Source organism: Delphinus delphis, chromosome 16 (genome assembly GCF_949987515.2).
Source record: "Delphinus delphis chromosome 16, mDelDel1.2, whole genome shotgun sequence".
Lineage (NCBI taxonomy): Eukaryota > Metazoa > Chordata > Mammalia > Artiodactyla > Delphinidae > Delphinus > Delphinus delphis.
Window position 1 is genome coordinate 54446947 of NC_082698.1, and position 14666 is coordinate 54461612.

General features: G+C 48.2%; 1 long non-coding RNA gene across 1 annotated transcript in view; it reads left to right on the forward strand.

Moving 5' to 3' along the window:
• The window catches only part of LOC132439426 (uncharacterized), a 194125-nt gene that overhangs the window by 173757 nt on the left and 5702 nt on the right, over positions 1 to 14666 (forward strand). The window lies entirely within an intron of this gene.

Sequence of the window (14666 nt, forward strand, 5' to 3'; positions counted from 1 at the left end):
TGCCACGCTTCAGAGGTGGAACTTACCCTTGAAGCATAAATAGGCTTCCTTTTGTATGTCATCATCATCGGATTGATAGTGGTTGCCTGGAGCATGTGTTAAGAAAGATTCTGAGGTGGAGTCGGGGGGAAAGAAGGACATGATTACTAGTGATGCCTGCTTGGCTGCAGGAGTGGAGCTGGCAGTCTGAGTGTAGGGATTTGCCATCTCTGCTGTGAGAGATGAAGAGCCACTGAAGGAAAGTAAAGGGTGGGGCTGAGGAGTGAGGGCTAAGAATGTGCGCTGGAGACAATCAGCTGGAAGCTCTGGGGAGCACAAGCTGCTAGGAGGCCAGACTAAGGCCACGGTGCCAATGAGCCAGCAGTGAGTTTAAAAATATCTGAGGAACGAATGAACTACCAGGTGTCTGCAAGGCAAAGGATAGACCTTATTGTAGCTGCTTCTGTAATGAGGGCGTGCAGGAGGAATAAAGAATTTCAGCACAAACACTGTCGGTCTCCCCCTCCCTTTCAGCAAAAATACCCGGGGTAACAAAAGCCGCATACACGCGCACACACACACACACACACACACACACACACACACACATAAAGCAATGACCCCACGGAGGGGCACTTGCTACCTCCCCTTCTCTGCTCCCTATGAAGTCAGTGCATAATTACCGGAAAGCATTTTTGACTGAATTTTAGATGAGCATTTTGACAAAATATAATATTGGAAACAATCTTTATCAAACATTCATGTGTCGTGTGAGAGATGAAGCCCGGAATCCATAATTCATATGGCGTGTGTATTACCAAGTGTGCATGAGAGGCTGAATGTCAATGAGGCAGCCTGAACAATATTTTCTGCCAGACGCAGGCTTTCATCATTTACATTATTCACTAGGTTTTCCAGAACAGTAAATCTTAAATATATATTTGTGTTGGGAAGACCTCGTGTGCATGTCTGTGTACACACAGAGGGACGCGTACCCGTTTGGGCACAGAACCGGCGGATGCGCGTTCCAGCTGGAGGGGCACGCAACGACAGCAGGGAGGCTCGGCGCGCAGAGTTCCTTCTGGAGGACAGCCCACGTCACCATGGACTCCACGGCTCGCTGCACAGCCATTAAATCTGCCCACCCTGTTGTCTCCCTCTTCAGACCCATCCAGCGTCTCCTCTGGAACCCTAAAAGAAAACAGGACCCGGAGTAGGGGCATTGCCCTAAGTACCTAAGAGCAGAGCTACATCTGCTGGACTAGTCGGGCAGAAATTGTCCACATCTCCAAAGCTCAAGATGAGAATGAATGATGCTTAAGTCATCATTAAAGCTTCAACAACAGCTTCAAAGTTGGGGGGATAGTCTCTGCTTCTATACCTTAGAGACAGGGAGCGCCATCTTTCTGGAGTTTGCCCCGATCTGTCTCCTAAGAGTCCGAAGCTCAAAGGTCCTCCCTTGATTGAGGTGAAATTTGTATTATAATTATTGCCCACTGTAGCTGAGCTGACCCATGCAATCCTACAGAACAAGGATGCTTCTCGGAGCACACGCAGCCCTTCAGAGCTCTGAGTGTGGCATCAGGTCCCTGGAGCCTCCTCTTTCCTGGCCTTTGTTCCTTTGGCTTCTCCTCTCCCGGCTTGCGTGGTGGGTGCAGAGGAGCACCACCCAGATTCCCCACAGGACCCAATTGCTTGTTCTCCCGCTGCCAGGAGTGTTGCCTGTCAATGGCTCACACTGCCTTCCGGAGATGTTGGGTCTCCCTCATCCAGCCAAGGCCCTGTGGGTCCCGCATCAGAGGAGCTACAAGCAATAATTTCCCAGATGACCTCCGGTCCAAGAGGCAATCCTGCTGATGGTTCCAGAATCCTAAATAGTGCCTGGATTAGTCCAGGTAAAGTGCTCCTCCCCTTGACCTAAAAAGAAAAGCGCCGTGAGTTTTCCATCTGTCTCCTTTCTCAGGACTAAAGGGACCATTCCTTTGGCTTCACAGTATGTGAAGTCAAATACTTAACCTAGTGAAGGCTAAGGTTAATTATTGGAAAAGAAAGAAAAAAAATCCTTCTCAGGAATTGTCCTGGGCCGAAGGGATTGGCTGGCCTAAGATTTTGCCCCTCCCCGGGGGCAGTCACAGCCAATGACTGGTAGAAGCACCTCTGAAAAGTCATTCCCAACTCTAGAGCTGCCGTGGGGTGGCTGAGGCCCTGTTGCAAACGCATTGCAGCTCAACCCCCCACCGCCCCCCCCCCCCCCCCCCCGCCCAGTCGTGATTTCCTCAGTCCCCACAGGAGTTGATCCGAGGACGCGCCCCAGTAAACTTCCCGCATGCCAAGCTTCATGGCAGACTCTCTGGGACCCTGACCAAAGACAAATGAAACAGGGAGTGGGCTGAGGAAGTGGACTCCAGATGGGATCGTGGCACTGGATCCCCCACTGGCCAACGGGCAATGAAGACCCCATTGTTAATGGTGGGTGCAGGACTGAGAGCTCCTGCCTGTGCAGTTGTTAGACTTTTCCTGCTGGAGAAACTGGGTTGGGATGCTGGTGGAAGGGAATGCAGGGCAGGGTGCCTATTTCAGGAGGTTGAGAGGCTCGGGGAAATTAGTAATTATAAGGACAGTGGAATTGTATGGCTCTTGCTGAATTCAACCGATGGATTGGAAACAAACAAACAAACAATGAAAGTCTGTAGTTGATTGATGACCAGTTGAAGGCAAGGAGTGAAAGCCAGTGGGCTTCCTTGGCTACATATAAAGAGAGATTCACTTCTCCAGCAGCTGGAGAGAAGAGAAAGCTGAGGCTCAGGACCCAGACTTAATCCTAAGGGTGGAGCTCAGAGAAGACTACATTCTGAATCCTCACCCAGCGTAAGTTGGTGATGCCAAGATCAGGGCCCTGATTTGGAAGGAGCAGAACTGTGAGGCTTGGGGTCAATGAACTTGAGAACTTTGAAACCCCAGACCCACTGAGCCCACGTCCCACCATTAAAGTCTAGTGCCACCCCTCCCTTGCTTGAAGATGATGTAGAGGTTTCCACCTCACATGACAACATCTGTCCACTCAGGAGGTATCCTATTCCCCTCCTGGACGTTGGACCAACCAGCAAGTCACTACACAAACTCCCAGGGAAGTGGGGGACCTTCTAGGGGAGGAAAGGAAGTTGGGACCCAAGGACGTGTGGGACCCACCATGCGTACTGGCAAGGGGTGTACACGTGGCAAACTGAGGCTGCTACGGATGGAGCATAAAGCTGGATGAGTGAGTTTATCAATACGGAAGACTCTCCCCTGATACAAGATTTCATACCCTGACAAGGACCCTGGGAAATGATGCTAACATGCTGCTTGGGAAGCTCTTGGAAGCTTGGAAGAAGACATGGCCCACACTATGTGCAGTAGAAATGCCAGAATTACCGTGGCAGATGGCAGGAGAGGGAATCAAAAAATTCTGAGGAGTGTGTGGAGAGGATGTTATACTTAAGGCTGGAAACCCCACCAACTGACTGTTCCACAGAATGGCCTGGATTATACGCCATTCATCAAAGCAGTGGGAGATGTGCTGGTGAGGAGGTCCAGCATCAGGGAGGAGTTCAGTGAGGGTGTGGTCTGCAGACCAGGCATGGCCATAGGAGATATTGTTACAGACCTGCTCTCCCTGCCACCAACTGGGATCCCAGGAAAGAACAGAGGCCGGGAGGTGGGGCTTCTCTGTTGGAAGCAGGGTGGACACGATGATTGCTGTGACCAGTAAGGTCAGAATGGCAGACGGGTGTGCCCAACCTGCAGATTTATGGGTGTGGCTGGAGATCAAGGTGTCCCTAAGGCAGGGTGACCAACTGTGCTGGTGTATTCAGGACTGACGGGGTTCCTGGGAACAGGTCTTTCAGTGCTAAAACCAAGAAAATCCCACTCAAACCGAGATGAGTACGTCACCCTCCCCTCGGGGTAGAAGAAGCTAACAGAGGCATCGCTCAAATCTACAAAATCAAAAGAATTCAAAGATGAATGATCAGTGGGCTAAAAGCTGTCCCCGTTAAAGACAAAAACAAAAACCCTATGACCCCTTGCCCAGTTTCTGGATCTGAGACGATTTTCAGGCTGGGAACCCACTGACTGAAGGAGGGGCTAGGTGTCCATAAGGAAGGACTCTGCATCACCATGGAGACTGGGTTCAGTGGTGACTATCCTAGTCCTTGGGGATTTATATACTGAGGAATGACAAATACTCAAAGTTGACATTGATAAACAGTGACTCAAAGTCATCGTGGTCACCACTGGAGTGGGTGCTCGTGGGGTCAGGTTATAAATACACTCCTGGAACAGATCTGACTCATGCGGATATACAGCATTCGCTGAGCCACTCTGGGGACATTTCCCCGGTCCTTAAATGCATAGTGATAATGGATATACCTGGCAGCTGGCAGATCCCTTGCATTGGTTCCTCGGATTATGGGGTACAAGGCATCCTAGTGGGAAAGGCTGAGTGGAAGCCTCTGAAACTTCTCCACCCCACCCTCAGTTAAGATGGAAAGGGAAATGGCAGGGATTAGTGCCACCTTTAAGGTCCTAAAGAATGCAGGGGTGGTGGTCCCCATCATTTTATCATTTAATCCACCAGCAGGAGCCTCCATAAATGAGACGGATCTTGGAGGATGAGGGTGAACCACATGTCTGACCAAGCAGTAGCCCTGATTGCAGCTGCCGTGATTCTGCTAGAGCAGATAAAGACAGCTCCGGGTACATGGTGTGTGCTCACCGATGACACCAGGAAGGAGGGCCAGGCAATTCACATTCTCACGGAGGCGGAAAAGCAGACACATTTATGGTCTTTCACCAGGGGTAGTTAACTCTTTTATCCTCTATCAGCATAGAGTCCCAAAGGTCTAGAACCGTCTAGACAATCTGTAGAACATCTCGTTGGTCTGTGGAATTGATGACACCGAGTCAATAAACCTGGCTAAACAAGAAGTTGCAAGGATGTTGAAGACCTTGGTGAGACATGTGCTCCAGAGAATGGGAGATCAGCCTACAGAGATTTAGGGAGCCACCTCTTCAGTGATGTTTTTAGGGGTTGGTGTTCTGGGCCGTGCTAGGACATCCCTTCCAAAGTAAAGGACAAATTATTACATCTTAAATCTTCCACCAATAAGAAGGAAGTATAACACCTAGTGGGCCCATTCGGGTTCTGGAGGCAGCATATGCTGCACTTGGGAAAACTGTTCCAAACCGTGTATCAAGTGACATGGAAGACCCCTAACTTTGTGGGAAAGATTCCTGCAGCAGGTCCAGGTTGCTGTGCAAACAGCCCTGCTGTGTGAGCCACAAGGCTGGGTCGACTCCATGGTATTACAGGTATCTGTGATGGGAAAAGAAGCTGTGTGGAGCTTATAGTAAGCTCCAAAAGGAAAATTACCGCACAGGCCCCTAGGGTTCCGGAACAAGGCCATGCCACCTGCAGTGGAGAATTGTAGCTCTTAGCATGCTACTGGGCATTGGTACAGATGGAGCCTTGACCATGAGACATCAAGTGACCATGAAGCCAAACGTGTTCAGCATAAACGGGGTTCATGCAGAGACACCAAGTCGTAAGACTGGTGTAATGTGGAGGTGGTACATCTGGGATCAGGCATGAAGCAGCCAGATGACACCAGGAAGCTGCCCATGTAAGAGACCCAAACCCCCAGGTCGTGTCTATCACTGTTTTTCAGCTCCCACCTGAGCCCTCATGGGTGGAGTACCTTAAGACTAGCTGCTGGAGTAGAAAAAAAGTCGAGTTCTGTTCATGGATATGTTGACTTGATATACAGGTAAAAGCTGGAAATGAACTGCTGCTATGCTACAGTCCTACTCAGCGGTGGCCCTGAAAACCAGCAGAAAGGGGAAATCCTCCCAGTGGGCAGAGCCCCAAGCAGTATACCTAATCATCAGTTTTGTATATAAAGAGAAATCCCTGAGGTGGAACACATATGGACTCATGGGACGCAATGCATAACTGAGCTCTTGGTCACAGTCTTGGAAGGAGAAAGATGAGAAGTGATAAGAAGGTCCAGGCAAGAGGCACATGGATGAAACTATGGGAGTGGTCACGTGGTGTGAAGATCTTTGTATTACACGTTACCATCCACGAGAGAGCATCCACCCTGGAAGAGGCAGAATGACAGAATGACTCTGATGCCATGATGCCGACCAGCCTCTGCCATTTGGCCACCCTCATGCTGGCACAAATGGATGTCATGGGGCCAGAATAGAGGCTACACGTGATCCCAACAGCAAGGGCTCCTGACTCATCAAAGCCGGCCTAGATACTGCCATTGTCCAATGTCTGCGCTGCCAGCAACACAGACCAATGCTGATACCCCAATGCGGCGCCGTCCTTCAAGGAGATCAACTGGCCACTTGCTGATAACTTGATTACTTTGACCCCCTTTCCCTCTGGAAGGGGAATTGATTCATTTTGATTTGAACTGACATACATTCTGGGCATAGGTTTACCTTTCCTGCCTTGCAGGGCCTCCGCCTGCACCAAGTCTGATGGCTTAGGCAGTATTTGACCCACCAACTCTGGACCCCATATAACATCAAACCAAATGATTCAAGAGAATCATTTTAAGACACACGAGGTATGGCAGTGGGCGTAAGAGCACAGGATCTTTCAGGTCCACCACAAACTGTACCCCCAGACACTACCACCTGATAGAGTGATGGGACAGCCTCTGAGTGTACTGCTGGGGCACCAGTTTGGAGATGATGCCTATGCGTATGGGACACCATTCTCCAGGATGCATGATGGACTCTAAATCAATGACCACTTTATGGTGCTACATTTCCAGGAGACAGAATGAATGGGTGTGGGTAATGAGAGGTAGAAACAGGAGGGTGTCTGTTTACCATCACTGCCGGAGACCCACTTGGGGAATCTGTGCTTCCTGTCTCCACAACACTGGAAGTCCTGGTTTTCAGAGGAGGAATGTTTTCACTAGGAGACACAGGAAGAGTCTCGTTAAACTCTAGGGTATGGTGTCACCCAGTCTCTCTGGGCTGCTTATTTATATTGAAAGACCAGTAGGCAAGGGAAAAAGGCACTAACGTAGTAGGGTTAAGGGACCTTGATTGTCAGGCGGAAGTAAGGTTATTGCTACACAAACAAAAAAAAGGGCAGAGAAGAATATGCTTGGTACCAAGGCACGAGGGAGTCTCTTGTTCTTTCCTGCCCAAACTTGATGGTAAACTGAGAAACACGGTAACCTGTGAAGTAAGTCCCGTTTACACAGAGAGGTCTGAGAAGAGTATGGCAACCAGGGATTCAGACCCCTCAGGAATCAGGATCTGGGTCAGGACACCAGATGAGCCACAGAGACCAGCATAGGTGCCAGGTGCCTAGTGAAGGGACTCTAGAACAGGTAGCGGAGGAGGGAGATTATGAGCATCTCCTGCAGTAGTGGTGTCTACAGATTGTCCCGTTAACTCCCCTTTTATACGCTTCCCCAGGAAAAGAGACACCCAGAATACCGGAGACGGAGCAAAAGCTGCTCCAAGAACTTATATAAAATAGTGGAGCCAGGCACTGCCAGGGGTGGACTGTGGTGGACACTGTGATGTGGTGCCCAGGCTGCACGCATCTGCCAGGATCGCACTCCCACAGCTGCCAGGAGTGCTGTTTACTGAGGGTCCCCGGCCGAGTCCCTCCCTCTTAGAATCTGTTTCCTGGTGAACCTATCCTGTGACAGCTCGGTTTTGAGCTCCCTGGTGTCTGTTTCCTTGTCATGTTCTAGGATACCAGTATCCCTCTTGACAAACGGCTCCCAAAATAGGAATGGAGCTCTGATTGTTCAGGGCAGAAGAGGAGACGCTCACCTCCCCTACTATAGGCTCTAGACATTTATTAACACGACCCAAGTTAGCAAAGACTCTTGCGGCCACACCACACTGTGGACTTTTCTACACTCACTCTCGGTTAAAGCGCCACACGTTTTCGAAGCCTCGCTGCTGGTAAATGTTGTGTCCCTTATCAAGCATGTGCAGTCGCACGGGGGGATCAAGCACAGGACTTAGATTCTTCTGTTCAGTTCCATCTGTTCAGTTCCTTACCAGTCCTACCTGCTGAAAGATTTTTGGATCAGACTTTCATTCGATTCATTTATCTTTCCTTTCAAATTCATGTCAGACTCAAATTTGATAAGCTGGCTTTCCATGTCCTTATTCCAGTCATTAGTGGAAATGTTCACAGGCTCTCCCAGGCCTTTGCAGGTGCTGGCTATGTCCTTGCTGCGGTGGAACAGAGAGCTCAGTCATGCCGGGAGACCACACATCTGTTCTTCTCTGCTGTGGGTCTTTGTAGGAGTTTATTATTACCATTGTTGACATGTGTTGGCCCTTTTCTCCGTGACACCATCCTAAGCACCTTCCGTCATCCTCCCACCTAATCCTCACAGCAGCCCTGTGACGTAGCCACTGTTATTAACCTTCTAGAGAGGCTAAGTAACTGGCCCAAGGTCACACAGCTATGAGGTGGCAGAGCCTGGGTCTGCACCTGGCTACGTTGACCCCGGAGCAAGTTGTCCCCCACTGTGCCATCATGCCTCTTCCAGGAAGCGAGTCCCACGGCTGGAAGTTTCCTGCTGTGGGGAGTGTGACGAAGTGTGCAGAGGGACAGGTGACTTGGGTCAGGTGAGGGGAAGTGAGAGAGAAGCTGAGGCCTGGAGAGGTACCCGTAGCATCTCTTCTCTCTGGAGAGAAGTAAACCTCTCGAGGGTAAGACAGCGGAGGGAGGAATGAAATTCACTTGGTTCTATGTTCTTTGGATGATAATAACCTTTGCTGAGTGTCCCCGGTGTGCTGGGTGCCTGCAAAGCCATCGACCTGTACTAACTCAATTGTTTCTCCAACACTCCTATGAAGCATCTGTGACACTGAGAGGTTAAGGAACTTGCCCTCAGTCACAAAGCTAGTTGAAGGATGCAGCCTAGATGGGAAACTGCCAGTGTCTTCGCAAGAGAATACCAGCCTCTGCCTCAGTTTACAGATGAGCCAAGTGAAGCCCAGAAGAGGGACAATGACATTCCAAGTCACACTGTAATCTGTGGCTGAATCCTCGCAGCGATTCTGTAAATGCTGCAGGTGGCGTTGGTACTTTCCACCCTCACTCTGTTAGAATACAAACTCCATGAAGGCAGGACATATTGGCTATTTTATTTACTGATTTACTATTGTGTCCTAACTCCTAGAACAGTGCCCGGCACAGAACGGGTACTCAACCTGCTACTGAGTCACCAAAAATGACCTTAGGATCTCTAGAGTCCTGGTCGTGAACCCAACAGCCCTGTATCAATGTGTGACTTTGATCAGTGTGTGACCCACGTGTAGAGGATCAGCCATACCAAATGCTTTGTCCAAGATCTCACCCCAGTGCGGTTAACGCTTGTGAATTGGCTGGTCCGTTGCAGGATGTTTGCCTCGCCCGGTACCGTCAGATTTCAGCTGTTTGCTGAAATCACAACCTGGGCGTTGCTCAGGTAGGAATGCATGGGGAAAGCTGCACTGTTCTCTGAGCAGGTCTTGGTTGCTGCCCTGTCTCTTCTGCTACCCACACAGCACCCGGGCCGGGGCTGGGCCCCAGACAGCTGACTCTGGGCACCTTGCAGCTTCATGACAAGAACAGCTGGCCGTTTTGCTGGGCAGGTTGTGCTGTCATTGGGCTGTGTTTCTTTCTCTTTCTCTTTTTCTTTCTTTTTTTTTTTTTTGACAGAGAAATAGGAACACGCTGTGCTCCTGACACAACACGAAGAATCCGTCTCCACAAGCCCTTTTTCAAGTTAGCAATAAAACATTACAAGAAATCCACCGAGGTTTTAATTATGCGGGGCCATCCAGCCTGTAAGGAGCGACAGTGGGGACCTGGCTCCTTTGGGGACCTCCCTGGAGAGCAGTGCAGAGAGGGGGGCCACTCCTAGGCCTTCGAAGGGTCTGGAATCTAAGCCACTCTTTGATTTCAGGACGGACTCTGAACAAATATTTACGAAAACAAAATATTTATTTTGAACTATTAGTCAATACCTAAATTCATCGAGCAAGAAGCTGTTTTCAGTGGCCAAATTGCAGTTTCCTTTGCTCTGACTCTGGGTTCAGAGGTGCTGGCCACGCCCATTACCGTGTGGTCAGCTAAGAGCTCACCCACTCTGAGCTTTCTACTCAATTAAGGGTCCAGTAACCTGAGCAGATCGCAAACATCCTCCCTATGATAAAAATCAGCCATGTCAGCAGGAACATCTTCTGGCTCTGTCCCGCATGTCCCTTTATTTTGCACCTTCTGCCATGTGGCTATTTCTCCTCAGGATCCTGTTAGGATGGTCCTAGTATCTCGCCAAAGGCGCCCCTTGCTATATTTTAAAGGTGTATACGCTTGACTTGTGGAGTATTTGAGCTGCAAGGCCTCCTGGAGACCACCTAGTCTTTCATCTCTTTTTATAGAGGAGGAGATGGAGGTACAGAGAGGTTCAGAGTCTTGTCCAAGATCACACAGCTTGTGGTGGCAGAGGTGGGATTCAAAGCCAAACAGGTGGGCTCCCAGCTCCTGCCCTCCACTACTTGTACTGCCTCTCTAATAACTTGTTCAAGTCATTCAGCCGGGAGAAAGCCAAATTAGAACCTCTGTTCATTTTCTAGGGCTGCCGTAACAAAACACCATAAACTGGATGGCTTAAATAACAGAAGTGTATTCTCTCACAGTTCTGGAGGTTAGAAGTTCAAGATCAAGGTGTGGGCAGGGTTGGTTCCATTTAAGGCCTGTGAAGGAGAATCAGTTCCATGCCTCTCTGCTAACTTCTGGTGGTTGGCTGGCAACTTTTGGTCTTCCTTGGAAGTCCAAAGACACATCACCCCAATTTCTGTCTTCATCTTCACATGGACTTCTCCGTGTATCCGGGTCAGTATCTAAATTTCCCCTTTTAAAAAGGGCACCTACTATATATAAAATAGATAACTAACAAAGACCTACTGTATAGCACAGGGAAGTCTACTCAGTAGTCTGTAATGGCCTATATGGGAAAAGAATGTAAAAAAGAGTGGATATAGATATGTATAAATGATTCACTTTGCTACACACCTGAAACTAACACATTGTAAATCAACGATACTCCGATAAAAATTAAAAAAAAAAAAAAAGACACCAGTCATATTGGCTTAGGGGCCCACCCTACTCCAGTATGACCTCAACTTAACTAATTATATCTGAAATGACCTTATTTCAAATAAGGTTCTGGGGGCTTAAGACTTCAACATGTAAATTTGGGAGGACATAATTCAATCCATAATGAACCCCCATCTTTTAACACTTAAGTTATCCTCTTGTTATCCAGACCAACTTTTAATTTAACAAATCATAATCGAATTGAATAAAATATGAGCTCTTAGCAGCCTGGAAGGAACAATTTCAGCTTTAAATAATTGAATAATGCGACACCATGAGTCTGAACTACTGCCACGTAAATTGGTTGTGCCTCGGGTCCACGCTCCCTGGAGCGACCATCTATCTGCAGTCATTTGAAGGGGATGGTTAGTCAAAGAATCCGGAAAGAGAGGAGAGGAAGGGTTTAGACCCAAGGTCCCACGTCTGACATATTATTTACTCGGAGGTTTATCTGCATTGTCCATCTCCATGAGGGCAGAACTGGAAATATTTGGTGGACATCTGTCGTGACAGCACAGTGAGGCTCAGAGAGGCCAGGTCCCCCGCCCAGGGCTGGAGCTGGGACTGAACCACACGGTCTTAACCACACAGCAAATATTGATGCCTGGTTTATGCATTTCAGACTGTTTTCTCAACTGAACTGTAAGCTTATTGAGGGCAGAGACCCCCCTGTCCCATTGCTGTCTCAGATGCAACCTGATCGGAAGCTGCTGGGTTCTGGGGTAGGTCTCATTGTGACCCATAGCTTCAGCCTCTTTCCCCACCACTGAAATCTCAGAGAAGCCCTCACGCAGGCAGCATCCGTGCTGCACAATTGCTTTGGAAGCACAATGCATCACAGTGGCCCCTCACCCTCAATCTTCTGCTCCGCCCGCCTCACACCCCCCGCCCATTCCCCCTTGTGTAATTAAAGGAAAAACGTTCTGCATTCATTTACTTTATACTTTATCAAATAACGGAGAGATGAATTAAGAGGTCCGTGGTTCTATTTCAAGGTTCACGTGCTTTCACAAACTGTGCAAAGTCGCACTCCTAAAACCAGCCGCGTCAGCAGGAAGTCTCCGCTCAGAACATGGCCATCTCTCCCTTCCTCTTTTCATTCCCCAGTGTGATGTCTAAATAGATGTGATGGTTGGGAATTCTGCAGAGACAATTGTGAGAGAATCCTCAGAACCTCCGGGATTCTGCAGTCTTTCTCTCTCCCTCTTCCTCACATATTGCACAAGAAGTCTCCTGGGGGAGGGATGCCAGGCTGTAGGCTCAACTAATCTCACTGCCACAAGCATTTGCTCAGTACCTACTGTGTACAGAGGACTGTGGTAGGCACTGCTGGGGAAGTGGAAATGTTCATATCTTAAATTTCTATAGTTCTTTCTAGTTAACAAAGAACTTCTATATTCACAGTTACATTGAATGCTTGCAAAAACTCTCTGACATAGATATTATTATTATTCGCTTTGCCACTGCTGTGAGGAAACTAAAGCTGAGAGAGATTAAATAACAGAGGCTCTTTATTTCCAGTGGGTCAAGGACCCCCTTGGTTAGACTGGTGAAGTCTGTGGACCGCAATTCAGAATAACTTTCTTAAATGCAAAAAACAAAATACATAGGCTCACAAGGGCAACCAATGATTCTGAAATACAGTTTTCAAAATAACAAGAAAGCCTGATATAGTAAATTATATGCTTCTTTGTTAAGGCACTAAATAACAAGATTCTAATAACTATTTTAATTTTAAAGTAATGACTTGGATATATCAGAAATCAGCAAACTACGACCTGGATCACCATTTAAAAAAAATATTTATTTATTTATTTGGTTGTGCTGGGTGTTAGTTGTGGCAGGCAGGCTCCTTAGTTGTGGTACGTGAACTCTTAGTTGCAGCATGCGTATGGGATCTGTTCCCTGACCAGGGATCGAAACCGGGCCCCCTGCACTGGGACCGTGGAGTCCTATCCACTGCACCACCAGGGAAGCCCCTTGTAAATAAAGCTTTATTGGAACAGAGCCACCCCCGCTTATTTTCCTATTGTCTACGGCTGCTCTACAGCTACCACAGCAGAGCTGAGTAGTTGCAACAGAGAATGCGTGGCCCACCATGCCTAACATATTTACAATCTGGACTTCACAAAAAAGTTTGCTGACCCCTGTTGTGTTCAATGTTTTGAAATAACTGCAACAACTTGAATCCCGTAGAAATCGTGATTTCTACGGTGACAAAAATCTCAGCTATCACAAATACGACTGTGGTTTGTTGCCTCCATTTGTAATTGAAACATGTCATTTTTCCCATCCAGCTTCATGGGTCCCCAGAATTCTATCCATGATGGTGGTGAGGGTTAGAATTTAAACCCAAGTTGGTGTGGTTCAGAAACCAGCGTTTGCCCTACAACCCCCTGATGTCTGGTACTTAAGAATCTCACACACGCACACACACACCCCCCTGTAGGCAGGCAGTCCCTGCCTGGTGCTATCATGAGGAGTGAGAGTGACATGGAACTCTGAGGGAGGCAGCAGTGCTCAATCTTCTAGCCTTCTGAAACCCTTGCTGAATCCAGGGCCGCCACCTGTGGTTGTGTGGGCTGGCCACTGGCCAGGAGGGTGAAGCGAACTCTGGCTCAGTCACCGCGCCTGCTTGGGGCGGGATGCCTTTCTAAATGTCTCACGAAGTTCTCTGGGTACATCTTCTCTTGAGCAACGGGGATGTTCTGATGTTTGGGCTTAGACTCAGGGGATTCTTATAGATGTGTGGTCAGTAATAAATGCAGTTTTATTGATGGATTGACTCGTGGATAGATGGTGATAGAGAGGGAAGGTCATCGTTATATGAAGGGATTTTAAAGACTACACTCTGCAAAATTTTCATTCACTCATCCCTTCATGTGTTCCTTCCTTCCTCCTTCCTAACAAACACTCATTAAATATCTACTATGTGCCAGTCTCTTAGCTAGGGGCTTCTCTGGTGTATACGAGCTGGGGAAAGTTGAGTCCTGGCTCTGTAACTTCCTAGCTATGTTACCTTGAGTGGCTTCTACTCTTTGATCTCTGTTAGCTTGTCTATAAAATGGGAATCCTAAGTACACCTGCTACCTACCTCACAGATCTGAGTTCGAGGAGATTATAGGTGAAAAGAGTGATGTGGAAAAGTTGTTTCAGAAGCTGAAAGGAGGGAGAGAGCTCTATATAGTTCAGTTTGGCTGGGCTGACTCATAGAAGTGGCTCTGAGTAAGACTTTGAAAGATGGACAGGATTTGAAGAGGCCAAAATTTAGCAGAACCCAGTAGTAGAAGCCAAAATGGTGCGATGAGTGAGGGCTGGGAGGCTGAGAAGGAGCTGTGTAATCTGGCTGTTTCCCTGAGGAGCTGTGACACTCAGCACACTCCCCGCTGAGGTTTTAGAGCCAGCCGGGAGGCACTGTTATGAGAATGTGTTCATTATTATCATCCTCATCAACATTATTATCATTATTAATAATATGATATTTGGAGCATCTATGCACATT